General features: G+C 47.0%; 1 long non-coding RNA gene and 1 other non-coding gene across 2 annotated transcripts; one reads left to right on the top strand and one right to left on the bottom strand.

Moving 5' to 3' along the window:
* Positions 1-895: 895 nt before the first annotated feature.
* Positions 896-1026, top strand: LOC147373123 (small nucleolar RNA SNORA33). The gene has a single exon (XR_015164981.1). It is a non-coding gene; the product is annotated as a small nucleolar RNA SNORA33 (small nucleolar RNA).
* Positions 1027-27473, bottom strand: LOC147373122 (uncharacterized). The gene is made up of 2 exons (XR_015164532.1): positions 27333-27473; positions 1027-2762 (listed from the first exon to the last, which is right to left on the bottom strand). It is a non-coding gene; the product is annotated as an uncharacterized LOC147373122 (long non-coding RNA).

Here is a 27473-nt window from a genome sequence, read left to right as displayed (position 1 = left end):
CCATGTCTGCCCTATCTCACTGTACCTCCTGCACCTCACACAGCGCCGGGCACCCAACAGGCGTTCAATCAACGTGGGGAGGATGAATGGCTAGTAGAGGAATCTCCGTGAAAGCCCCGGGTGCAGAGGTGGGCAGAAGGGAGCAGAATGCAAGCAATACTGGCCGTGCTCCCTGACCCGAGGCTCGCCTCCACCCCAGTGCTTCCCACCAGCCTGGCAGCAGTGGTTGTCATGCCCCTGGGCAGGCAGTGGGTGCCAGTCAGCTGTGAGGCAACCCAGAGACCGCGGGCCCTCTCTGATTGTGAGGAAAACAAACGAGATCACCTTCAGGGGTAGAGATTCATCCTGAGATTCACGGAAATCCCAAGGAAGCATGGGAAAGCAGCTACATGAAATTCTGACACGTGTGACCACAGGGTTGAACCCGGAAGACATGACCAAGGGAAAGAAGCCAGATCAAGGAAACAAACGAAGCCGTGAATAATTCCACTCATGTGAGGCACCTGGAGCCGTCAAACTCATAGAGACAAGGAGTAGAGCAGTGGTTTCCCGGGGCTGAGGGAAGGAGGCATGAGGAGTTAGGATGTAAGCGGTACAAAGCTTCAGTGTGGGAGGATGAAAAAGTTCTGGAGATGGATGGTGGAGATGGTTGAACAACAGTGTGAGTGAACGTGATGCCACTGAACCGTACGCTGAAAAATCGTTAAAAGTCAATTTTTGTATGTTGTTTTGGCCACACCTTGTGGCCTGTGGGACCTTAGTTTCCCAACCAGGGATTGAACCCATGTTTCCTGCAGTTGGAAGTGCAGAGTCTTAACCACGGGACCACCAGGGAAGTCCCAGAGTGAATTTCCTGTTATGTATATTTTATCACAATTTAAAAATATGTTCAACAAACCCAGTCAATGAATCTGCTTACCTGAATGTGTTTCTGCAGAAATTTGGAAAATGCTGGTAAAAGGAAAGCCATGTTATAAGCCTTAAAAACACTGAAAGTCATTAAGGTCCCTGAAAATGGCTATAAGACTTTTTTTTTCTTTTTAAAAATTTATTTATTTATTTATTTTGAATAAATTTATTTCTTTTACTTGGAGGCTAATTACTTTACAATATTGTATTGGTTTTGCCGTACATCGACATGAATCAGCCATGGGTGTACATGTTTCCCCTATCCTGAACCCCCCTCCCACATGCCGCCCCATCCCATCCCTCAGGGTTGTCCCAATGCACCAGCCCTGAGCACCCTGTCTCATGCATCGACCCTGGACTGGCAATCTATTTCACATATGGTAATATACATGTTTCAGTGCTTTTCTCACAAATCATCCCACCCTCGCCTTCTCCCACTGAGTCCAAAAGTCTGTTCTTTACATCTGTGTCTCTTTTGCTGTCTCACGTATAGGGTCATCGTGACCATCTTTCTAAATTCCATATACCTGCGTTAATATACTGTACTGATGTTTTTCTTTCTGACTTACTTCACTCTGTATAGTAGGCTCCAGTTTCATTCACCTCATTAGAACTGATTCAAATGCATTATTTTTAATAGCTGAGTAATTGTTAACTCTGGGAGTTGGTGATGGACAGGGAGGCCTGCCGTGTTGCAGTTCATGGGGTTGCAAAGAGTCAGACACGACTGAGCAACTGAACTGAACTGAATATTAGCTATAAGACATTTTAATGACGGAAAGCATTGTCAAAAGACATGTGCTAATTTTTGTTAAAGCTTTGCTTTAACTAGTGCTAACTACTTAGCCAAATTTCCGAATGTTAGTAAAATTGTTTTTTCTTTTTTTTTTAGGGTTATGGCAAAGAGTTTCAAGCCAAGGATGTCATCAAGGAGTACTTCAAATGCAAGAAATGATCAAATTTAAAAAATGGAGCTCTTGTTCCTCAAAAAATAAAAGTATGTTAAACAGTTTAAGAATGGTATCACATACAGTAATTCAGTCAAGAGTTTTTTTATAAGATTTCAAAAAGCTTTCAAAAGTTTTCAAATATGTCATATTCTTATAAATTGCAGCTCCATTGCATGTTCAGTTAAATATCTTTTCTTGATAAACAAGGAAAAACTGAAACACCTACAGCACTCTGGGCCCCAGAGATTGCAACACATGAAGCCACTTGGAGACCGGGGGCACCCAGTCTGTGTTATTCAATCTGAGTTGTTTGGGTTTTTTTTGGCCTCTCTTCCCTGGTAGCTCAGACGATAAAGAATCCGGCTGCCAATTCAGGGGACCTGTGTTCAATTCCCTAGGTTGGGAAGATTCCCTGGAGAAGAGAATGGCTACCCACTCCCACTCCTGGAAGAAAAGTTATGACCAACCTAGATAGCATATTGAAAAGCAGAGACATTACTTTGCCAACAAAGGTCCATCTACTCAAGGCTATAGTTTTTCCAGTGGTCATGTATGGATGTGAGAGTTGGACTGTGAAGAAAGCTGAGCGCCGAAGAATGGATGCTTTTGAACTGTGGTGTTGGAGAAGACTCTTGAGAGTCCCTTGGACTGCAAGGAGACCCAACCAGTCCATTTTGAAGGAGATCAGTCCTGGATGTTCGCTGGAAGGACTGATGCTAAAGCTGAAACTCCAGTACTTTGGCCACCTCATGCGAAGAATTGACTCATTGGAAAAGACTCTGATGCTGGGAGCGATTAGGGGCAGGAGGAGAAGGGGATGACAGAGGATGAGATGGCTGGATGGCATCTTCTATGGGGAGATGAAAATATTCCACAATTTGTTGTGGTGATATTTGTGTCACTCTGTGAATAAAAACAAAACAAAACATAACAACATTGAATTGTACACTTCAAGAGGATCCTTTTATGGTCTGTGAACTATATCTCAATAAATCTGTTTTGAGGGCTTCCCTAATGGCTCAGTGGAGAAGGCAATGGCACCCCACTCCAGTACTCTTGCCTGGAAAATCCCATGGACGGAGGAGCCTGGTGGGCTGCAGTCATAGGGTCGCTAAGAGTTGGGCACGACTGAGCGACTTCACTTTCCCTTTTCACTTTCATGCATCGGAGAGGGAAATGGCAACCCACTCCAGTGTTCTTGCCTGGAAAATCCCAGGGACGGCGGAGCCTGGTGGGCTGCTGTCTGTGGGGTCGCACAGAGTCGGACACGACTGAAGCGACTTAGCAGCAGCAGTAGCAGCTAATGGCTCAGAAGGTAAGGAATCTGCCTGCAATGCAGGAGACCTGGGTTTAATCCCTGGGTCTGGAAGATCCCTTGGAGAAGGGAATGGAAACCTACTCCAGTATTTTGAAAGCACTGGTGGGAGTTGGAGGGCTGTGGCCACAGGAAGGGTGGAGAAACGCAGTCTCTTCTGTTCTCAGGACAAATGTCTGTTCTTTGTCTCCCTCTCTGCCCTGCCTCTTGGGAACCTCATCCAGCTATTGCTACATCTCGCCAACATTTTGGAGGATATTGGGGCTGCCCACGGGAACCACTGTGAACACTCTGTGCTGAAAGGGACTTCCTGGGAATGCCTTGGCCATCTAAATTGCAGAGTGAAGCTGGATCTCAGCTGATTCTGCTGACGATGTTGGAGCCGGTCCTCGGGTGAGTTGACACCTTAGCTCTGCTGCTGACTTGCTATGTCATCCAGTAAGTCCCCGACCTAATCAGTGCCAAGTGGGAACTGGGGTCAAAACAGCCTGAGGAATTCTTGCTGTGGGCTTCTTTTTTTTTTTTTTGCAAAATGACTGTAACTTAATATTTGCACAGCCTTTTTTGCACATGGATGTTATCTTAGTTGACCCTGTGGAATAGATATGATCCCAGTGCAGATGTGGAAATAGGGCCTCGGTGAGCCGAGTGACCTTCCCAGAGTTGTCCAGCTGGCACAGTGGTGCTGGGCCCCAGGCCCAGGCCTTTGGCTTTGCTGACTCCAAATCCTGCGTTCATTCCTCTCCATGGGACTCCCTTGTGACGACATTTCTTTCTATTTCTAAAATGCCTACGTCAAGAAAACAACTTTCAAATCGCTCCCGACTCCTGCGTTTCCCTCAGCGCCTGGAGACAGCCCTTCTCTGGCCATCACTCTCTGCCATTTGCCTGCTGGTGGCCTCTTGCCCACTTCAGTTCTGCAGAGCATCGGGGCCCTTGGTTGCACCCACCCAAACAGGGCCGGGCTGCCTCACCCCCTGACGGTGCTGAATGTCTGCACAAAGGGCTGAAGTGGGGTGGAAGGAGAGTCCAGTTCCTTTTTTACTTTTTTTTTTCTTGGAGTATAATTGGTTTATAGTGTTGTTAGCTTCTGCCGAACAATGAAGTGAATCAGCTGTATATACACATATATCCAGGCTTCCCTGATAGCTCAGTTGGTAAAGAACCCGCCTGCAATGCAGGTGAGCCCAGTTTGATTCCTGGGTTGGGAAGATCCACAGGAGAAGGGATAGACTGCCCACTCGAGTATTCTTGGGCTTCCCTGGTGGCTCAGCTGGCAATGTGGGAGACCTGGGTTCATCCCTAGTTTGGGAAGATCCCCTGGAGAAGGGAAAGGCTACCCACTCCAGTATTCTGACCTGGAGAATTCCATGAACTGTGTAGTTCATGGGGTCACAAAGAGTCGGACACTACTGAGCGACTTTCACACACACATATATATACACATATACACACACACACACACACACACATATACATGCGTATGTGCTAAGTCACTTCAGTCATGTCCAACTCTTGTGATCCTATGGACTGCAGCCTGCCGGGCTCCTATGTCCATGGCATTCTCCAGGCAAGAATACTAGAGTGGGTTGCCATTTCATCCTCCAGGGGATCTTCCCCACCCAGGGATTGAAGCCACGTCTCTCAGGTCTCCTGCATTGGCAGGTGGGTTCTTTACCACTAGCACCACCTGGGAAGCCTGGGAGGCCTACACACTCACACACACACACACTCACACACACACTCACACACACACACTCACACACACACACTAACACTCACACACACACTCACACACACACGCTCACACACACACACACAACACACACACAGGGCTTCCCTGGTGGCTCTGATGGTAAAGAAGCTGCCTGCAATGCAGGAGACTTGGGTTTAATCCTTGGGTCAGGAAGATCCCTTGGAGAAGGGAATGGCAACTCATTCTAGTATTCTTGCCTGGAGAATCCCATGGACAGAGGAGCCTAGCAGGCTACAGTCCATGGGATTGCAAAGAGTCAGACATGACTGAGTGACTAACACACACACACACACACACGCACACACGCACACACGCACACACGCACACACGTACACATATGCTTGGGCTTCCTTGATGGGTTAGTGATAAAGAATCCACCTTCCAATGCAGAAGACATGGGTTTGATTCCTGGGTAGAGAAGATTCCCTGGAGAAGGAAATGGCTACCCACTCCAATATCTTACCTGGAGAACCCCATAGACAGAGGAGCCTGGCTGGCTACAGTCCATGGGGTCGCAAAAGAGTTGGACACAACAACAGCAACGGTATATATACAAACATACATACCCTCTCCCTCCTGGCTTCCCTCCCATCTCTCCCCTTCCCACCCCACCCTCCTGGGTCATCGCAGAGCACAGAGCCGAGCTCCCTGTGCTACGCAGCAGGTATATTCGCTTTCTGTTTTACCCATGGCAGTGTATTTATATTAAGCCTAATCTCCCAGTTCATCCCCCCTCCCATCCCCAGGCCCCACCATGTCTACACGTCCATTCTCAACACTTGCATGAGATTCCGGTTCTTTTCAAAAGAACTTGAATCCCCGGTCTTTTAGTATGGCACACAGGACCTTCATGACCTGGCCCCGCCCACCCCTGTGACAGCCCAGTGTCCTACCTAAACAGCTTAGCCTTCCCAGAAAGTGCCACGTGCTCCTATAACTGTTGCACACATTGACGCCTTAGGTCGTTCCTTGCTTGTCCACCTCCTGAGCTGTTCTACAAGATGCCCCAGAAGGACCTTCTCCTCCAGGAAGTCCCCTGCCCTCCAGCTCCCTTCTGCTCCCTAGCCCATCCTCCACCAGACATCCAGCGTGAGGAACATCAGAGCAGAGGCCATTGGCATCACCTCCCCTCTACCCCGTCTAGGTGGCTCCACCAGGCTGGTGCTCCCATCCTCCAGCTGCTGAGAGTGAGGGCTCCAAGGCCTCGTGGCCACCCCAGCTGTCCCCTCATGCGGAGGACTGTCCTTGGCTGGCAGGAGCCTCCTTGCCAGGCAGGTTGCCACTCCCAAAAGCCAGTAGCTAAAGCCTGAAAGAGACGTTGGAAAGGTTCCCCTTGATTCGAGGAGAACTGTTCCACAGCTGTGTCCAGAGCCCACGTTCCTGCAGACACACACACACACAGACACACAGACACGCGCACACACACACACACACACACCCCCTCTAGTCTCAGTCAAGGCTAGTCTGACCTGAGGCCTCCTGCTTGGCAATGACCTCCTTCACTTCTCCCCCCGGGGTACCTTCCTTTAATAAACCCTAGGTCCCTGTGCCATCACATTCCGTTACCATGAACAATTTTCTTATTGTGTCCAGACCAGACTCTGTGCTCCCTGAAGGCAGAGACAAAAGCCTATTTACTGGGGGGCCTCACCCTCTAGTTGGGGATCTGGCAGAGAGCAGGTGCTCCGTGTTTGTGCTCCATCCAGTTTCTGAGCGGTTGTGGCAAGCACTCCCTCTCTGTCTCCCCTATTTCCTATCCTCCAGGACCCCCTTCTAACCGAGCCTCCCTCTTCTCTTCCTCCCCTACCCTCCAAGGGATAGATAGATCCCTCAGTCCTGCTCCTTGACCCTTAGATTTGAAGGAAAGAGATGGGCAGAGCTGGAGGGTGGATGCGGCCAGGGTGAAGACAGCGCCCGCCCACCCGCCAGGGACCAGCGCTGGTGTGGGGGGGTCACCAGCTCCCACTGCTGCCACGGATTTCCCCTCCCTTGCTTTCCGAGCTTCTTGACTTCATAAACGCTTTAGGAGCCATGGTGCTCCCACTCTTTTTCATTCATTCCACCCACTCGCGGCACCAACCCCGTCACAGGAGGAATGTCTTGGCTCCCAGGCTTATTAACTTTCCAGGCAGCAACCAGCTCACATAGCCGCTGAGTCAGTGCGGTGTCAGCGGCCCGAGAGGGAGGCCTCGCGAGGCTGACTCAGATGGAGCGGGTGGGTCTCGGCAGAGGCCTCCTTCTGCTGCACAGAGCGGAGGAGCAGGGACCAAATCCACCCAGGGGGGCTTGCTCCTGGGAGGCTTCTCTCACCTAATTCCCCACAGTCAATCATGCGCTGTTTTTGCGGCCCCACGTCCATCCTCGTCATTTCCCTCTGCAGCCCCAGCAGCCCTTAGGCTTCCAGCAGGTAACTCAGCAGCTCCCCCATAACTATGATGACTGGTCCAGAGCCAGACAGGTGACCTGTCAGAGCCAGTGAGCGATACTGAGACTCAGGTTCAAAATTCTGGGACAAAGGTGCTCGCTCCTTTTAGCTGGACTTGAAACCAGAGAGGATAGTAGGATTAGAGCTGCTGACTCCAGCTTGCTACCAAGTGAAATCTGAGACGGAAGCCACCCCTATGGAAGAAAGAGAGAGAAGTGAAGAGAAACTGAGTCTTGATTTTATCCTGGAGTCCTGAGTTTAGCCATACCTGAAGCTGCGTTAATATAAGGACTTTGGGACTTGGTAAAAGAAGATGCCTGCCAATGCAGGAAACATAGGAGACGCGGGCTGGATCCCTGGGTTGGGGAGATCCCCTGGAGGAGGAAATGGCAACCTGCTTCAGTATTCTTGCCTGGAAAATTCCATGGACAGAAGAGCTTGGTGGGCTGCAGTACGTGGGTCGCAAAGAGTCAGACAAGACAGCACAGCAGCACAACTCAGTATACTCCTTTCACTTAAGTCAATCTGGGTTGAGTTTTCTGTCACTTTCTTGTCAAAAGAATTCTAATCAATACAGGTATTTGCTACCCTATCTACCCAATTCTAAGACATGCATGAAAGTGAAAGTCGCTTAGTCGTGTCCAACACTTTGCAACTGCATGGACTACATAGTCCATGGAATTCTCTAGGCCAGAATACTGGAGTGGGTAGCCTTTCCCTTCTCCAGGGGATCTTCCCAACCCAGGGATCGAACCCAGGTCTCCCGCATTGCAGGCGGATTCTTTACCAGCTGAGCCACAAGGGAAGCCTAAGACATGCATAACTTAACATCGCTGACATTGGGATTGTGTCTTAGAATCAAATGTCAAAGTCCTGATGGGGACATCATTGTTTGCAAATGTGAGAAATTGAGCACAGCGGCCCATATTGTCTTTCCTTCATCTGAGTTGGATGCACTGTTGGTACGGCACGTACTGAATTTGGTACTATTTAAAATGTCTTTGAAAATATCATGGTGTGATTCAGCATTCAGATAAAAGTGATGACGGGGAAAGGCACGGACATGGAGCAACAGGGTGGGAAACTGATACCAAATGAAACAGAGTTTTCTCTTTAGAGAGAGGACTACTCTTCTCTTATGAAACAACAGCAAGTGCTTGGCAGAACCTGAGATAGGAAGAAGCTGAGGGACAGGCAGGAGATGGTGAAGGACAGGGAAGCCTGCTGTGCTGTAGCCCATGGGGGTGCAAAGAGTAGGAGATGACTGAGTGACTGAACGACAAAGGCAAGAAGACAAACTAGAAACAAGAGTTGTGTTACATTTTGCTCCTAAGATGTGGGCAAAAAATCTACACGGGAGCCGGTGCTCAGTCACTTCAGTCGTGTCCGGCTCTTCACGAGCCTATGGACTGTAGCCTGCCAGGCTCCTCTGTCTATGGGATTCTCCAGGCAAGAATATTAGAGTGGGTTGTCATTTTTCCTTCTCCAGGGGATATTTCCAACCTAGGGATTGAACCTGCATCTCCTGCATTGCAGGTAGATTCTTTACCACTGAGCCACCAGGGAAGCCCACACACCAAGCAACGGAACCTAATTGGGAGAAATTGCCAATCTTGCAGAAGAAATGAGAGAAATCTCCAAGCCAGGAGAATTGCCATGACTGGTTTATGACTTGTCCAGCACTATCGTTAAGACATGTTGTCACCATGCAGTTGGTGTTTTTTTGTTTGTTTCTTAGTGGTACATCTTATAACCATTGGAATATGTTCAGTTCAGTTCAGTTGCTCAGTCATGACCGACTCAGCGACCCCATGAACTGCAGCATGCCAGGCATCCCTGTCCATTACCAACTCCTGGAGTTTACCCAAACTTATGTCCATTGAGTTGATGATGCCATCCAACCATCTCATCCTCTGTTGTCCCCTTCTCCTCCCGCCCTCAATCTTTCTCAGCATCAGGGTCTTTTCAAATGAGTCAGCTCTTCATATCAGGTGGCCAAAATATTGGAGTTTCAGCTTCAACATTAGTCCTTCCAATGAACACCCAGGACTGGTTGGATCTCCTTGCAGTCCAAGGGACTCTCGAGAGTCTTCTCCAACATCACAGTTCAAAAGCATCAGTTCTTCTGTGCTCAGCTTTCTTTATAGTCCAACTCTCACATCCATACATGACTACTGGAAAAACCATAGTCTTGACTAGACGGACCTTTGTTGACAAAATAGTCTCTGCTTTTTAATATGCTGTCTAGGTTGGTTGTAACTTTCCTTCCAAGGAGCAAGTGTCTTTTAATTTCATGGCTGCAATCACCATCTGCAGTGATTTTGGAGCCCCCCAAAAAAGTCAGCCACTGTTTCCATTGTTTCCCCATCAATTTGCCATGAGGTGATGGGACCGGATGCCATGATCTTAGTTATATGTTATCACTCCCATTTTGCAAAAGTGCTGTTAAAGTCACTTGCCCAATGGATGGACCTAGAGATTGTCATACTGAAAGAAGTAGGTCAGACAGAGAAAGACACATATCATATGATATCACTTATGAAAGTGAAAGTCACTCAGTTGTGTCTGACTGGTTGCAAAGGGTCTTTGCAACCCTGTGGACTATACAGTCTGTGGAATTCTCCAAGCCAGAATACTGGAGTGAGTTGCCATACCCTCCTTTACGGGATCTTCCCCACCCAGGGATTAAACCCAGGTCTCCCGCATTGCAGACAGATTCTTTACCATCTGAGCCACGAGGGAAGCCGAGAATGCTGGAGTGGGTAGCCTATCTCTTATCCTGCGGATCTTTCGGACCCAGGAATCAAACCAGGGTCTCCTACATTGCAGGTGGATTCTTTACCAACTGAGCTATCAGAGAAGCCTGTTATCAATTATATGTGGAATCTAAAAAAAATAAAAAATGATACAAATAACCCTATTGACAAAAGTTGAAAGCAGACTCACGCTTACCAAGGGGGAAGGAGGTGGGGATAAACTGGGAGATTAGGATGGACGTGTACACACTACTATTTATAAAAGATAACTTATAAGAACCTTCTGTAGAGCACGGGGAACTGTATTCAGTGCTCTGTAATGACCTATATGCGAACGGAGTCGAAGAGAGTGGATACATGTATATGTATGGCCGATTCACTTTGCTGTACAGCAGAGACTAACAGAACATTGTAAACCCACTAGACTCCAATAAAAAGTTAATTTAATAAATTGAAAATAAAATGCAAAATAAGTAAATCACGTCACTTGCTCAGTGTCACAGGCTAGATCTGACACCATGAACCTGAGTGTTACATCACACACACACCCGACCTGGGAGGGCCCAGGTTCTCAGCAGTCAAGGAGGGTGTAGAATGGAGGCCACGCCTACCATCCCTCACCTGTCGTGTGTCCTGACCTGGGCTGGCTGAGAGGACGTGGAATCAGGTGGCGTCCCTGTCCTGGCCTTCAGCACTATTTGTTCTCAGTTGGAGTTCACTAGCTCAGCCTTAAGAATTTTCTCCTGCTCCCTGATGAATTTCTGTGTCTACAGTTTTGAGTAACACCAGTAGGCTGTGCTTGGATTGTAGTTTTTCCTTGTCTAAGCACTTTTTAACATTTTTGCATAAAACAAGACTTCCATAAAGATAATATACTCACTTCTTCATAAAGAAGGTAATAGTGACATTCCTACTAGAGTTATCTTTCTGCTAAAGCTAATAGAAAAACAATAGATGATATTTACCAAGAGGTGGCATGGACCGTGGTTCAATTTACAGACTCTGGACGCAGACTTGAGCTCAAAGCCTGTTCTGCCACTGACTAGCTGTGTGACCCTGGGCAGGTCACTTGAACGCTCTGTTTTCTCATTTGTAAAATTAGGAAAATAACAGTAAGCAATAGCTTCCATCTCACAGAGATGCTGTGAGGCTCAAATGGGACCATGTATATAAGGCCCCAGAGCCTAGCATGCACACTAATTTATTTCACAACCCTGAGGCAACCCTGACGATGTACCTGCACTACTGATTTCCCAGGATAATTCAGGGGACGGTTGTAAGGATTCAGTTCAGTTCAGTTCAGTTACTCAGCCGTGTCCAACTCTTTGCGACCCCATGAATCACAGCACACCAGGCCTCCCTGTCCATCACCAACTCCTGGAGTTCACTCAAACTCACATCCATTGAGTCGGTGATGCCATCCAGCCATCTCATCCTCTGTCGTCCCCTTCTCCTTCTGCCCTCAATCTTTCCCAGCATCAGAGTCTTTTCCAATGAGTCAACTCTTCGCATGAGGTGGCCAAAGTACTGGAGTTTCAGCTTTAGCATCATTCCTTCCAAAGAAATCCCAGGGCTGATCTCTTTTAGAATGGACTGGTTGGATCTCCTTGCAGTCCAAGGGACTCTCAAGAGTCTTCTCCAACACCACAGTTCAAAAGCATCCATTCTTTGGCGCTCAGCTTTCTTCATAATCCAACTCTCACATCCATACATGACCACTGGAAAAACCATAGCCTTGACTAGATGGACCTTTGTTGGCAAAGTAATGTCTCTGCTTTTCAATATGCTATCTAGGTTGGTCATAACTTTACTTCCAAGGAGTAAGCATCTTTTAATTTCATGGCTTCAATAACCATCTGCAGTGATTTTAGAGCCCCCAAAATAAAGTCTGACACTGTTTCCACTGTTTCCCCATCTATTTGCCATGAAGTGATGGGACCAGATGCCATGATCTTAGTTTTCTGAATGTTGAGCTTTAAGCCAACTTTTTCACTCTCCTCTTTAACTTTCATCAAGAGGCTTTTTAGTTCCTCTTCACTTTCTGCTATAAGGGTGATGTCATCTGCACATCTGAGGTTATTGATATTTCTCCCGGCAGTCTTGATTCCAGCTTGTGCTTCCTCCAGCCCAGCGTTTCTCATGATGTACTCTGTATATAAGTTAAATAAGCAGGGTGACAATATACAGCCTTGACATAGATTAGATAAGTCCCTGTCTGTCAGGTATGAACCTCATCTCCTAGACTCATCATGGCCCAGTAGTTCCTCACTTCCTTCTTAGCTCTTTTACGCTTTTAAGAAGATATTTTGTCCTGTGTTTTAAGTTAACATTCATTATTTATTGTCTTTCCCCATCCTCCACTTTGCCCCAAATAAAATGTGAGTTCCAGGAGGCAGAGGCTTTTATCTTTGTTCACTGATGAAACCCAAGTACCTAGACCAGCGCTTGGCTTGTAATAGGTGTTTAAATTTTTTAAAATTCATTTTATTTTGTCTGTGCTGGGTATCCGTGTTCATTGCTGTGTATGGGCTTTCTCTAGTTGCAGCAAGCAGGGGCTACTCTCTCGTTGTGCTGCACCTTTCGCGGCGGTGGCTTCTCTTGTTGCAGAGCACGGACTCTAGAGTTCGGGCTTCCGTAGTTTCGGAGCAATGGCTTAGTTTCCCCATGGCAGGCGAAGTCTTCCCAGACCAGGGGTTGAACCCAAGTCCCTTGCATTGGCAGGTGGATTCTTAACCATTGGACCACCAGGGAAGTCTTCTCGTTGTCATTTTTTATTCAGCCAGTGGATAGGTATTTACTGAGCACCTACTATGGACCAACTCAGACTCGGAGAAGTATACTCCTGGTGAGAAGGGGCACGGGCCTCCCAAGAGCTTCCTAAAAGATGGGTAGGGACTTGCTGCAGGGCAGTTGGGAAAAGCAGGCCTTTTGAGAGGTGACAGAATCTGGGTGATGAAATAAAATTCTTATTTTAAGGCAAGACAAGAAAATGTTAAACAAAAATTTTCTCTGCTCCTTTGGACATCCTCCCCTCCAGTGTGCACTAGGCATCGGCATTATGTGCTAATCAGACCTCCCCCAAGGCAGCGGCTGGTGCTCAGTCGTGGTCAACTCTTTGTGACCCCATGGGCTGTAGCCCTCCAGGCCACTTGTCCATGGGTTCTCCAGGCAAGAATACTGGAGTGGGCTGCCATGCCCTCCTCCAGGGGACCTTCCCCACCCAGGGATCGAAGCCGCATCTACTGCATTGCAGGCGATTCTTCACTGCTGATCCATTGGGGAAGCCCAGCAAACACCTGTTAAACCATAAAGATCTATTTTTCTTCTTCTGGCACCAGCCATAAATCCTTAGAAGATGACATCATTTAAAAAATATTTTATTTATTTATTTACTTATGTGGCTGAGTCGGGTCTTAGTTGCGGCATGCGGGAGATTTAAGGGGGGGTGACCCCCCAGGACCCCACCTTTCCTACTCCCCACCGTGTTGCAGTGTAACCTGAAGATTCTTTACACCCAGGCACTTGGGAGAATCCTAGCTGTCCTCAGGTTTTCTGGGGCAGGGTCGGGGCGGGGGGCGGTGCTCGCTTCTCTCCCATGTGAGTTTATCAAGGAATTTTCTTCCTGAACAAATAAACAGTGCTTCTCCTGAAAGGAATGGCAGTGAGTATGATTTTCTCCATTTAATCACCATCAGGTTTACGTCACAGCTTTTAAAAGATATATATTTATTTAAAAAAATTTTAGGGTACACCCTACAACATGTGGGATCCAAGTTTCATGACCAGGGATTAAACACATGGCTCCCTGCTTTAGGAGTGCAGAGTCAACCACTGGACCACCAGAGAAGTCTCTAGACCACAGCTTTAAGTTCTTTAATTCTCATTAATCATCCCAACCCTTCAGAAAAGGCAGAACACACTGTGTTGTGGAGAGATAGACACAGGTGAGAGGCAGAAGCAAGAAGCTCTGGCCTGGGGACTTTGGGAAGAAGGTGACACAGCCCAGGTAGTCCAGACTCTGACTCACACGGAGGGGCAGGGTGGTCCCCAGCTGTGCTGGGAGTGAGGAACCCACACATGCAGTGAAGACTGGACTTCCCTGAGCGGAAGTCCACACTCCCAGTGTGAGTCAGAGGAAGCAGAGGCTGAAGGCTGTTACCACAGGCGTATTTAGCCCTCATCTTACACGGGACAAGACCGATCCCCAGGGACACTCGGTAAATGACCTGAGGTTGCCTGGCCAGCAAGGCGGAGCCAGGTTGGTAACCACACTTGCCTCTCTCCTTTGCCTCTCTGCTCTTGAGTTTCTGATGAAGTGTCTGTTTCCTACCACTCTCACCAGGCGCATGTGGTTCACCTGTGGGGAGCTGGCACCTTTGAGTGTCTATGATTGATTAGCGTGACTCTAATCAGCATTTTTGCTGCTGGTGGTTTTTAATGCACTCCAGTTTTCTGAGACTTGGGAAGCAGCCAGACCTTGAGTACCCCTGTCCATTCAAGCAAGACAAGATAACCACTTGAGCATAACTTTGTAGAATAGCAGCCCCTACAGGCATGGAGTACATCAAGGTTGTATACTGTCACCCTGCTTACTTAACTTATATGCAGAATACATCATGCGAAATGCTGCGCTGGATGAAGCACAAGCTGGAATCAAGATCACCGGGAGAAGTATCAATAACCTCAGATATACAGATGACACACCCTTATGGCAGAAAGCGAAGAGGAACTAAAGAGCCTCTTGATGAAATTGAAAGAGGAGAGTGAAATATCTGGCTTAAAACCCAACATTCAAAAAACTAAGATCATGACATCCGGTCCCATAACTTCATGGCAAATAGATAGGGAAACAATGACAGACTTTATTTTCTTGGGCTCGAAAAACACTGCAGATGGTGACTGTAACCATGAAATTAACAGACGCTTGCTCCTTGGAAGAAAACCTATGACCAACTTAGACAGCATATTAAAAAGCAGAGACGTTACTTTGCCAACAAAGTCCATGTAGTCAAAGCTATGGTTTTTCCAGTAGTCATGTATGGATGTAAGAGTTGGACCATAAAGAAAGCTGAGCGCCGAAGAATGGATGTTTTTGAATTGTGGTGTTGGAGAAGACTCTTGAGAGTCCCTTGGACACCAAGGAGATCAAACCAGTCAATTCTAATGGAGGTTGGTCCTAAATATTCATTGGAAGGACTGATGCTGAAACTGAGGCTCCAATACTTTGGCCACCTGATGTGAAGAACTGACTCATTGGAAAAGACCCTGATATTGGGGAAGATTGAAGGCAGGAGGAGGAGGGGGCGACAGAGGATGAGATGGTCGGATGGCAACGATGGACATGAGCTTGAGCAAGCTCTGGGAGTTGGTGATGGACAGGAAAGCCTGGCGTGCTGCAGTCCATGGGGTCACAAAGATTTGGATACTACTGAGTGACTGAACTGAACTGAACAGGCAAGGAAAACATAGAACACTGGCCAAGTCAGGTGGGACTTCTTAGGGAGAGAAACCAGTACAACTGGGTCTCCAATTCAGAGCACAAACAGAGCTCCTAACTAGTTGCTGGAGTCCTTACCTCCCCACCAATCCCAGTTTGCGATTTGCCCCCTGAAGCAGAGGGCTTCAGGCATGGCTCACCCAGAGGCGTGAATGATATCCTGAGAACCTTGCCTCTCAGGCGTGAATGATATCCTGAGAACCTTGCCTCTCTCCTCGCCTTTTGGTCCTGCTTGTCACTGCTGGGCTTTATTCCTAAGTCGCTTAGTTGCTCAGTCATGTCCGACTCTTTGTGACCCTTTGGACTATCCCCCGCCAGGTTGCTGTCTTCATGGGATTCTCCAGCCAAGAATACTGGAGCGGATTGCCATTTTCTCCTCCAAGGGATCTTTCTGACTCAGGGATCGAACCAGTGTCTACTGTGTCTCCTGCATTGCAGGCAGATTCTTTACCTGCTGAGCCATCAGGGAATACCTTTATTCCTAAGTTTTCTCTTGCCACCTGACGAAAAGGTGGCCACTGGCAGCTCTAAGCCTACCTTGTCCTCATGGCTTATGAAGTTAGAGGAGAAGACAGCATCTCTTCTTAATGTTTCTGGCTAGAGTCCCAGCCAAGGAGCATTCAGACTGGTCTGGTTTGGTTGCTTCCCTCTCCCGGGGTATTCAGTAGGTTGGCCAGAATTTGATTGTATAGGCTCTTTGGGGGTAAGAAGCAATGCTCAAATCCACTGAAAGAGTACAGACTGAGAAAGATTTCAAGGAACTGCTGCTAAGTCACGTCAGTCATGTCTGACTCTGTGAGACCCCATAGACGGCAGCCTACCAGGCTCCGCCGTCCCTGGGATTCTCCAGGCCAGAATACTGGAGTGGGTTGCCATTTCCTAGGCGTGGGTTATTCCGTAGAAGGTCTACAGAGCTGGCATCCACTTGACCTTCTGGGTGCCACCTCCTGGCACCCAGAGGTGGCACCCAGAAGGTTTCAGCCAGATGGCTTCTGGCTTCAAAGGATAATGCAAAACTCAAATGAGTGTAAACAGCGAGGAAATGTATTTATTAGGTCACACAACTGAAAGTCCAGCGGTAGATCAGCCTCCAGGGGTGGTAAAATCAGCTGCTCAATAAAGCTGATTGAGGGGGAAACGATGGTCATTTCAACAAATGGTGCTGGGACAACTGAATGTACACATGGATGAATGTGAGCCGTCACCTCATGCCACTCGCAGAAACAGACTCAAAATGGACCACGGACGTGAACGTAAAAACTAAAACTACAAAGCTTCTAGAAGAAAATATGTGAGAAAACCCTCATGACCTTGATTTTAGGCAAAGATCTCTTCGATCTGACATCAAAAGCACAGCCTAAGGGACTTCTGTGGTAGTCTAGTGGCTAAGAACCCACCTTGCAATACAGGGGACGCAGGTTCGACCTCTGGTCAGGGAACTAAGATCCCACATGCTGCAGGGCAACTAACTAAGCCTGCACGCCACGAGGAAAGATCCTGCACAACGTGCCTAAGACCCGGCACAGCCAAATAAATACATACACATTTTTAAGAAGCACCATCCAAAAGAGCATAAGGAAAAACTTATAAATTGGGACTTTATCAACATGCAAACTATTTTTTCAAAAGGTACCATTAAAAAAGTAAAAGACAAGCCACAGAACTGAATATTTACAAATAAAAAATTTAGCCAAAAGGGAAATTCCCTGGTAGTTCAGTCGTTAGGACTTTCTACTCCAGAAGTAATGGGCTCGATCCCTGGTCAGGGGACTAAGGTCCCACATGCTATGGGGTGTGGCCAAAATTTTTTAAAATATAAATAAATAGATGTGTGTGCTTGCGAAGTCACTTCAGTCGTGTCTGACTCTTTGTGACCCTATGGACCACGGCCCGCCAGGTTCCTCTCTCCATGGGGTTCTCCAGGCAAGAACACTGGAGTGGGTTGCCATTGCCTTCTCCAGGGGATCTTCCCCACCCAGGGATTGAACCCACGTCTCTTAAGTCTCCTGTGTTGGCAAGCAGGTTCTGTACCACTAGTGCCACCTGGGAAGCCCCCAAATAAATAGATAATTAAATAAATAAACATATACAACACTTACCATATGATCCAAGCAATACTACTCCTAGGTATCTATCCAAGAGAAATGAAGATGTTCACAGCAGCTTTGTTCACAACAGCCCCAAACTAGCGGCAGTGCAAATGTCCATCAGCTTGTGAATAGATCAACATGTTATACTGGTACCTTAACAGACAATTATCCTGCAAATGAAATTTTTCTGTGCGAGGTAGTTTAGAACACTGGTTAAAGGACTCTGGACTTACTTGCTCTGTACCCTCAACACACTTTAATTCCCTGAGCCTCACTCTTTTCATCTATAAAACTGAAATATGAGTATTTACCTCATACAAGTACAGAGAGAATTAAGTGAGGAAGTGCAGATAATGTACCTCAATTAGTGCTCAAAACAGCTGTTTCTGTATCAATTTTACTCGAACAATTAGGGAAAAGTCATAACATTTAAAAGGGAATTTAATTATTTACTTTTATATGTAAACAAAAACAGATACACATGTATATGGTCATCCCATATACGGAAAAATCATATTTATCACTCCTACCTCACACCATACCGAAAATAATTTCTAGAAGGAGTGCAGTTCTGAAGCTAAAATAAATAAATAAGTAAAGTTTTTAAAAGAAAACATATAAAAATATCTCTGACTTTGGAATAGGCACATCTTTTGCAAACAGGAAACAAAAACTGTCAATCATGAATGAAAAAAACCTTCAATGAATTCTATGAAAACTAAGAAACGGTGTTCATCAAAAGACACCATTATGGGAGCAAAAAGACAACTCACAAGTATTCTCTCTATATATATCTGATAAAGGTCTCCAAGTCAGAATTTTAAAAGAACTACAAATCAATAAGAAAAAGATAGAAAACCCAAGAGAAAAACGGGCAAAGATTCGAACAGACACTTCAGAAAAGAAGCTATACAAACGCCAAATACAGAAAGGGTCTTGACTTCATTACTCTCTAGGGAAATGCAAAGAAACTACAGTGTAACACCACTCCACTCGACCGGAGAGAGTAAAAAGGATAAAAAATATAAAGTCTAGACAAAGATGGGAAGGAACGAGAACTCTCTGAGTGACAGGTGCTCCAATTACTTTAGAAAGCTAAGCAGTAGGAGACACTAAAGCTGAAGCTGCCTCCCCTATGACCCAGCAAATGCACTCTCAGCAGAAATATAGGCGTGTGTGTGCTTTTTTCTATTTCAATAAAGGTGAATCGTCTTTGCATTTTAATGTGTTTTGCTAATAATTAATTTTTATGACTTTAAAAGGGTATACTATGAGTTAGTTACTGCTACAATAATTCTACAAACCGAGCCACTCTACAATTCACTGGCTCACAGGTCTATGCTGCTGCTTATTGCTCAGTCATGTCCGACTCTTTGCAACCCCATGGACTGTAGCCCACCAGACTCCTCTGTCCATGGGGATTTTCCAGGCAAGAGTACTGGAGGGGGTTGCCATGCCCTCCTCCAGGGAATCTTCCCAATCCAGGGATGGAACCCAGGTCTCCTGCACTGCAGGTGGATTCTTTACCATCTGAGCCACCAGGGAAGCCCAAGAATACTGGAGTGGGTAGCCTATCCCTTCTCCAGGGGAACTTCCTGACCCAGGAATCCAACCAGGGTCTCCTGCATTACAGGCGTATTCTTTACCAGCTGAGCTACCAGGGAAGCCTTTGCAGGTCTATAGGTCAGGCAGAAAGTTCTGCTGAACCTGGCCATTGTAGACATGTCCATGTTAAACAAAAGACACGGATATGAATATTCATAGCAGCACAGTGTGCTGAAATAACACACTGAAACAACTCATGTCAGCTGAATGGATACATTTATTTCAATAGATTTATACCATATAATAAGAATGAACAAACTATAATCACACACAAAGCTTATGGCCTAACCTCACTAACACAGCTCACAGTAAAGTAAACCAGACTTAAAATACCTTGGAGTGTATCATTTCATTTATATACGGAACAAAAATAGAACTAATCTATGCTGTTGGACATCAAGACAGAGGTACCTCAGGGTGGCAGTGAACAGAGGGGGCATGGCGGGAACTCTGGTCTTGTTCTCTCTCTTGATCTGGGTGCCGGTTAAACGTGCGTTGGCTTGTGAAAATCCTTTGAGCTATAAGGTCAAATATCCCTTCTCTGTACACTTCTGAAGTGTCTATATGTCGATAAAAGGAAACAGAACAAAATCAAATATGGATATATTATGACATCAAATTTGAAATATGCCCAAACAAGAGCCTTAAGGAAACCATGCTTGCTGCAGGGCTTCTGGCTTCTCCTAGCAGCGGTTGTAATCCTTTCTATGAAGTTTCTTTGGTGGGAACATCTGAAGGTACCATTTCCATTTCCCATGGTGATGTTTTGAGGGCCATCGTCAGGAGCCCTTCACCCAGAGCTTCTCGAAGGGGCTGGGGTTCCAGGCTCCTGGGCCAGTGCTCACGGGACTGGGGCGAGGCCAGTGAGACGTGGCAGGGCAAGGGCATGGTCAGAGCCTGTCTGTTCTGTACTTGAAATTTTGCTCATCATTTTTTTCCATTAATTTCGTTTTCTTTTTTCTTTTTTTGTTAAATTATTGTCTTGATTATTGAGGGTTTTCTTTTGGCGTCCACTTAAAGTTGTGTCTGAGTCTCCTTGCCTTAGACTATGACAGCCTGGTTGGTCAGCTTTCATTTAAGAAAAAAGAAAGAAAAATCTCTGCTAGTTTTTATTTTTGAAGCAAAATCTTCATGTTCCCCAAGCTGTAAGAAGTTTCAGTTGGGTTCCACTCTCATCCTTTACCCACAGTACGGGTTCTTTCATCTGACTAAGAAAGGGGCTACTAACAACTTTTCACCACCAGGAGGCGCCAAAGAACCGTTGATAAAGCCGAATTCTCAAGGTGTCAGCCGGGAGACGTTCCCCAGGCTGGATTCCTTTTCTCTGACAAAAACCCATCCATTTTGTGATTCGCTGTCTCTCTATAAGGGACTGTTTCCAGGAGGCTCCAAATACATGAGCCAAATTCAATATAAGAGTATGCTTGGATTCTGTCCCCAGAATATCCAAGTAAGAATATTTACATTGGCTGCAGTGATCAGAAAGCCAGAATAAAGTCCCATGGGGGTTTGAGCTGGTCAGACTTGAGTTTAAATCCTGGCTTGTGTAATGTGGAGCAAGGTATCTTGATAGGGTGACGAACCCTCTGGATTTGCCTGGGGTTGTCCTGGTTTTGGGCTACCCAGGTGGCTCAGTGGGTAAAGAATTCGCCTGCAATGCAGGAGACCCGGGTTCAGTCCCTGGGTCGGGAAGATTCCCTGGAGGAAGGCATGGCAATCCACTCCAGTATTCTTGCCTGGAGAATCCCCATGGACATAGGAGCCTGGAGGGCTGCAGTCCATGAGATTGCAAAGAGCCAGACACAACTGTAGCAGCTAAGCCCTGAAAGTCCTGCAGCTCAGTGTGTCAGTTCCTGCAAACTACTCGCTTGACCCTCAGTTTTTCTGATCTGTAAGATGGACATGAGCTTCCCTAGTGGCTCAGTGGTAAAGAACCCGCTTGCCAATGCAGGAGACCTGGGTTTGATCCCTGGGTCCAGAAGATCCCCTGGGGTAGCAAATGGCAACCTACTCCAGTATTCTTGCCTAGGAAATCCCACGGACAGAGAAGCCTGTAGTCCATAGGGTCACAAAGAGTTGGACACGACTTAGCGACTAAAAAACAAGAGGGACATGATGTCAGGACCTCATTGGGTGAATTGAATGAGAGGATGATGTACCTAGTAGGTGCTGAATAAAAGAATCTGCCTGCAATGCCGGAGACACAGGAGACATAGGTTCAGTTCCTGAGTCAGGAAGATCCCCTGGAGGAAGGCATGGCAACGCACTCCAGTATTCTTGCCTGGAGAATCTCCGGGTGACAGTCCATGGGGTCGCAAAGAGGTAGACACAACTGAGCAACTGAGCACAGACACAGTACTGCAGAGGGCTGCAGGCATGGCCTGAGTTCCTTTGAAACCATTTAAACAGAGCCCCAGAGTTTTTATCACCCTGCTCATGCATTCAATTCAATTACGACAATATTTGCTGAGTGCTTATTAAGTATCAAGAAATTGTTAGTGGTTTAGCAATTATGGGCACATTTTTTCAAATGCTTGACACTTCTCAAGGATGTTATGATCTCTGGGGACAAGCAAAGACAAAGTGGTTACAGAGCACAGGGGAAAAAGTAATCCAAGGCCATTGCCAGCGCCCTCATGGATCCTAACTTAACTCTTGACTGGAAAACAGTTGTGGTCTCCTAACTTATCCCCTCAACCCCATTTCAGTCTCCTTCCAATCCAATCAACTATCAGGTCGCTCTTAAGACACAGTTTGGATCCTGTTTTCAAATGTCCAATGCCCATCTGGTCTTGGCATTCTTTCCTTTTTACAACAGGGCCTCTGCCAAGGGTTGAAAGCCTTCTCTCTCAAACAAGCCAGACAACTCCCTTGCTCAGATATGCCCCATATTGTCCTTCCTCCACGCTGTTACTCACGGTGTTCCCTAAGATGGAGGGCCATGCCTCACTCCCTCCTTTCAAACCTAAACTCCTTCACATGCTCTTACTGGGTTCTACCAGACACGAGCTGTCCCTTCTCTGATTTCATTTCTACCATCCTTACAGCATTGTTCAGATTGGTGCCATTTATAGTGCCAGGAGAAATATCAATAACCTCAGATATGCAGATGACACCACCCTTATGGCAGAAAGCGAAGAGGAACTAAAGAGCCTCTTGATGAGACTGAAAGAGGAGAGTAAAAAGTTGGCTTAAAACTCAACATTCAGAATACGAAGAACATGGCATCCGGTCCATCACTTCATGGCAAATAGATGGGGAAACAATGGAAATGGTGAAAGACTTTATTTTTGGGGCTCCAAAATCACTGCAGATGGTGACTGCAGCCATGAAATTAAAAGACGCTTACTCCTTGGAAGAAAAGTTATGACCAACCTAGACAGCATATTAAAAAGCAGAGACATTACTTTGCCAACAAAGGTCTGTCTTGTCAAAGCTATGGTTTTTCCAGTAATCATGTATGGATGTGAGAGTTGGACTATAAAGAAAGCTGAGTACTGAAGTACTGATGCTTTTGAACTGTGGTGCTGGAGAAGACTCTTGAGAGTCCCTTCGACTGCAAGGATATCCAACCAGCCCGTCCTAAGAGAAATCAGTCCTGATTATTCATTGGAAGGACTGATGCTGAAGCTGAAACTCCAATACTTTGGTCACCTGGTGTGAAGAACTAACTCATTTGAAAAGACCCTGATGCTTCGAAAGGTTGAAGGCTGGAGGAGAAGGGGATGACAGAGGATGAGATGGTTGGATGGCATCATTGACTCTATGGACATGAGTTTGATCAAGCTCTGGGAGTTGGTGATGAACAGGGAAGCCTGGTGTGCTGCAGTCCATGGGGTTGCCAAGAGTCAGACACAACTGAGTGAACTGAACTGACTGTCCCTATTCTTGATTGCAGACCAGGATTGTCTATTTCACTTTTTAATATCTTCTCTAGTTCCTTCTGTGTAGCCAACGGATGTTTATTGAATTTCAGCCAGAGTTTTCATTTTAGTATCTGTACCCTGGCTTTGGTAGTTTTTGGTTGTGTGATAGCAAATCAAGTTCCTTAATTAACCTCTCTGTCTCAGTTTCCTCATCGAACAATGAGGATCATAATAGCATTCACCTCAGGGTTACCACAAGAATGAAAGGAGATAATGCACTCAGAATGCTTAGCAGTGTGCTTGGCACTTTAGAGACATGGATTATCAGAGAAGGGAAGGATCATTTAGACTGGAGGGCTTCCTAGAGGAAGTGGAATGTGAGCTAGGATATAAATACGTAAAGATAAAAGAGAAGATATTTAGGGAGAGGGACCAATCTGAACAAAGACTTAAGAAGAAACAGGGAAAAGCAAGAAGAGCTCAGGATAGGGCTGATCAAGACCTGGGAAATGGAAGTGTCCTGGTGGTCCAGTGGTTAGGACTCCCTGCTTTCAGTGCTGTGGCCCAGGTTCAATCCCTGGTCAGAAACGGATATCCTGCAAACCATGAAAGTGTTAGTTGCTCAGTTGTGTCCGGCTCTCTGTGATTTCATGACTGTGGCCTGCTAGGCTCCTCTGTCCATGGAATTCTCCAGGCAAGAATACTGGAATGGGTAGCCATTCCCTTCTCCAGAGCATCTTCCTGACCCAGGGATCAAACCCAGGTCTCCTGTATTGCAGGCAGATTCTTTACCAACTGAGCCACCAGGTAAGCCCACAAACCATGTGGCGTGGCTAAAAAACAAACAAACAAAAAAAGACCTGGGAAATACCTTTGAAGAGATTCCCCAGGAAGAGAGACAGCAAGGAAAAGGACAGGTGGAGTAAATCTTTCAGGGTGATGGATTAGCAGATTGGAAGGAGGGGGAAATGGGTCTCTAGCAGTTTGTTGAAGGTTTCTGTCATTGGATTTGCCCATTTCAGCAACAGCAGCAAAATTAGAAGTGGCAAGTTACATGGGTGACAGAATCGAATCGGCCTGTACAGCAATTTGCAGCAAAGGATGGAAATGCATGAAATGACAACTACTGCTAATTACTAGGAGGGTGAAGCTAAAAATCCCATATTTGTGTTAAATAATTAAAGGTGTACAAAAAAGAGTGAATTTGGCTTAGTAGGAGATTGGGGGGTGGGTGGGTGGGAAGGAGTAAAGGAAAGAGGGTGGAAAACGTTGGTGACAAAGTCAGTTTGAGCCACAGGTTCAGGGCAGCCACTAAGCCTGGTGATGGAACCTTGCAGTGTGCTCATGGATGGAGGGGTCAGATCAAGGAAGGCCAAGGTTTCACTGTGCTCTGTGCTGGTCTCATCACACCTGGGTGTTTAAAGTAGTCACATGTTGGCTTCAGTGAACGAAAACCCAAGTGGGAAGGGAATGAACTGGCCCCCAGGGTTAGACCCACACGGTGCCCCTTCCAAGTTTCTTTAACAGGCCAGTTCACCCATCCCCCAGCTGCTGTACTGGCAGCAAAGGGTTCCCAGATGCCCCAAATTCTGGAGAATTGCCCTCAGCTGAAGGGACTAGCGTTGGGGAACTTAACCCCTTCAGAGCCCATGGCTAGTGACTGAGCGACGTTGGGCAACACAAAGCGGCCCCGTGGCGGGGATGACCACGTGGCATGGTTTATGCGCCAGAGCTCTCTGCGGTGGATCAGGCCAAGAGATTACTTGAGCCTTACTTGGCTCTTTTCCTTTCCCTGCTCAACTTCCTCCCTTATAGGTTTTTCCTCCCTCAATAATTCCATTTATAGAATCTCCCTTATAGGCAAGGCTCTAAGGACCCTGACCAGACATCTGTGAAGTCAGCCAGAAAATGGCTGGACCTGGGCTCTCCAACAGTCATCACCTGCTGGGGCCTTTACGGTGTCTCAGCTCTGATAGTTCGCAGGTTCTCACGTGGACTTTATTCTCAAGCACGTTATTTCCTGTGGTCTCCGGGTCAGTGCCAGGTGCAGAGCTGGACAGTTCGGCAGCCTCACTGCAAGAACTTCTCCTTCCTAATAGTTTCAACAAAGGATCCAGGAATTCCAATTGTACCGCCCTGGGTTACCTGCCTTTCTCTAAATCAGTCTCTGCAGATGGTGGAGGTGGGGAGGGGTGAGCAGTGCTTTGATCAGGACTGGGTTGGAGTCAGCTCCTTGGCCGAGTGTGGGGAGGAGTGGGTCCCCAGGGGAAAATTAGGGTCCTCTTTCCAGAAGAGAAGATGTCTGATGGAAGGACAAAAATAGCACATGTCCCTGACGTGCTCGTGTGCAGTCATGTCCAACTGGACTGTCGCCTGCCAGGCTCCTCTGTGCATGGGATTCCCCAGGCAAGAATACTGGAGTGGGTGCTATTTCCTATTCCAGGGGATCCTTCTGACCCAGGGATCGAACCCGTGTCTCTTGAGTTTCCTGCATTGGCAGGCAGGGTTCTTTATCACTAGCGCCACCTGGGAAGCCCCACAGTATAATCCAGAGAAAAAAACAAGAGTCAAATTGAAAGCAGAGATCATTAAGTGCTCTAGATACAAGTTTCATTAATTATTTTACTTTTGTGAAAACCTTCCTGCATTGCATTACCAATAAAAAATAAATAAAACCCACCACCAGCCATTTCTATCTTCATGTCTGTATCCCTAATAGAGCCTGACAAACTGAAGATGTCCCCACAAAATCCCTGGGAGAGTGTGGTGCATGGAAGCCATCGTCTGAGGAATGGTGACGAGAAGACTTAATCTCTGTTGTTTTGGGGATTGGTAAGAGGGTGTGGGAAAGGCAGCTTGCTGGTCATCTTCAAATATTTGGAATGTTGTCATGACAAACTGGGATTAGACGTGCCCTGTGTTATCTTCAGGGGATGACATTAGGATTTACGGTCAGAAACTAGAGGCAGGCAGATCATCCATAAGACATATATATGCACACCATATATATGATATTCACACACACACTCACACACACACACTATATATACATATATATATACACACACAATTTGTCTTAAGAAAAGGAGAGGCCTGTTTGAGAGATGGTGAGTTTACCATGTCTGGGAAGCTGAGTGGGATGTTACCCTGTTCATGGCTAATAACATACGCTGTGGGACTTTCCCAGCCATCCAGTGGTTAAGACTCTGCTCCCCAATGCTGGTGGCCTGGGTTCGATTCCTGGTTGGGAAACCAAGATCCCACATGCCATGGGGTGTGGCCAAAAAGTCAAAACAAAACAAAACACACAGCTGTGTTTCCCTCTCCTCCCGGCTGTTTCCTGAAGGCTGAGGGTAGGTAGACACCATCGGGAATGCGCCAGCCCGGTCTTGTCTTGGGGAAACCTGCCCCACGCCAGTAATTTCCACCAGCAGGACTTTTGCCTCATACCTCTGGGCCCTCTAGTTAGTCATGCTGCTGGGGATCGGCTGCATGGTCACCCCAGCATGTGCCTTCATGTCCCCCAGTTCGGTGAGAGAGCACCCCCAGGGCAGTGATGACTTCGTTTGTCTTGCCCCCTCCAGAAATATTTGCTGAATAAATAATTTTATCAAGACTTTCATGGAGGAATTCTTGCCTTGGAGGAAGGTATGTGACTGAAGGGCCACAGGGCTCTTGCCTGAACTACAAGATTCTATGACCAGCGGTGATACTGAACTTGAAATTGACAAGATAGATGAATAACTGGGAAGACCCGGGGCGCCCCTTAGGCTTTTGCAGCAGTTGGAGGGGGAGAGGCATCCTCTCCTGCCTTACCTCTGAGAGTGACACCAATGGGCAGCCTCGGGAGGCTTTTGGGGGAGAATAGGGGGGTGTAGTAAGAATTTCTCTGGGATGTAAAACGATCTGCCTCTTTTCAGTCTGTGTGCCATCACGCCGCTCCTTCCTAAACCTGCAAGAATGCTCTAGCCCCTTCTTCCTGTAGCTGCCCGTTACTCCCCCCCTCCTTACTCTGTCTGGTGACACCATCCCCAGGAAGCTTTCGGGAAAGCACTTCCCCCTCTTTCCACCCCGCCAAGTTGCAGTTATTTAGCCTTTTCTGGGCTCCCGCCCATTGCTGGGGGGAGGGGAAGCAAATGGCTTGCTTCCCTCGAGGCACTTACCGCAGGGAACCTGGTTTTCCTTGTTTCTCTCTCCCTTTTAGCCCGCTTTCTTTCTCCTTGTTGAAGTCATGGACCAAGTCCCTGTGTGGCCTTTGCGCCTAACGCAGCACGCGCGCGCGCGCACACACACACACACACCCC

This window comes from Bos grunniens, chromosome 5 (genome assembly GCF_055505025.1).
Source record: "Bos grunniens cultivar Pamir isolate PY7600 chromosome 5, Bosgru_T2T1.0, whole genome shotgun sequence".
In the NCBI taxonomy this organism is placed as follows: domain Eukaryota; kingdom Metazoa; phylum Chordata; class Mammalia; order Artiodactyla; family Bovidae; genus Bos; species Bos grunniens.
Note: the sequence above shows the minus strand (reverse complement) of the source record. Positions and strands in the feature narration are given on the sequence as shown.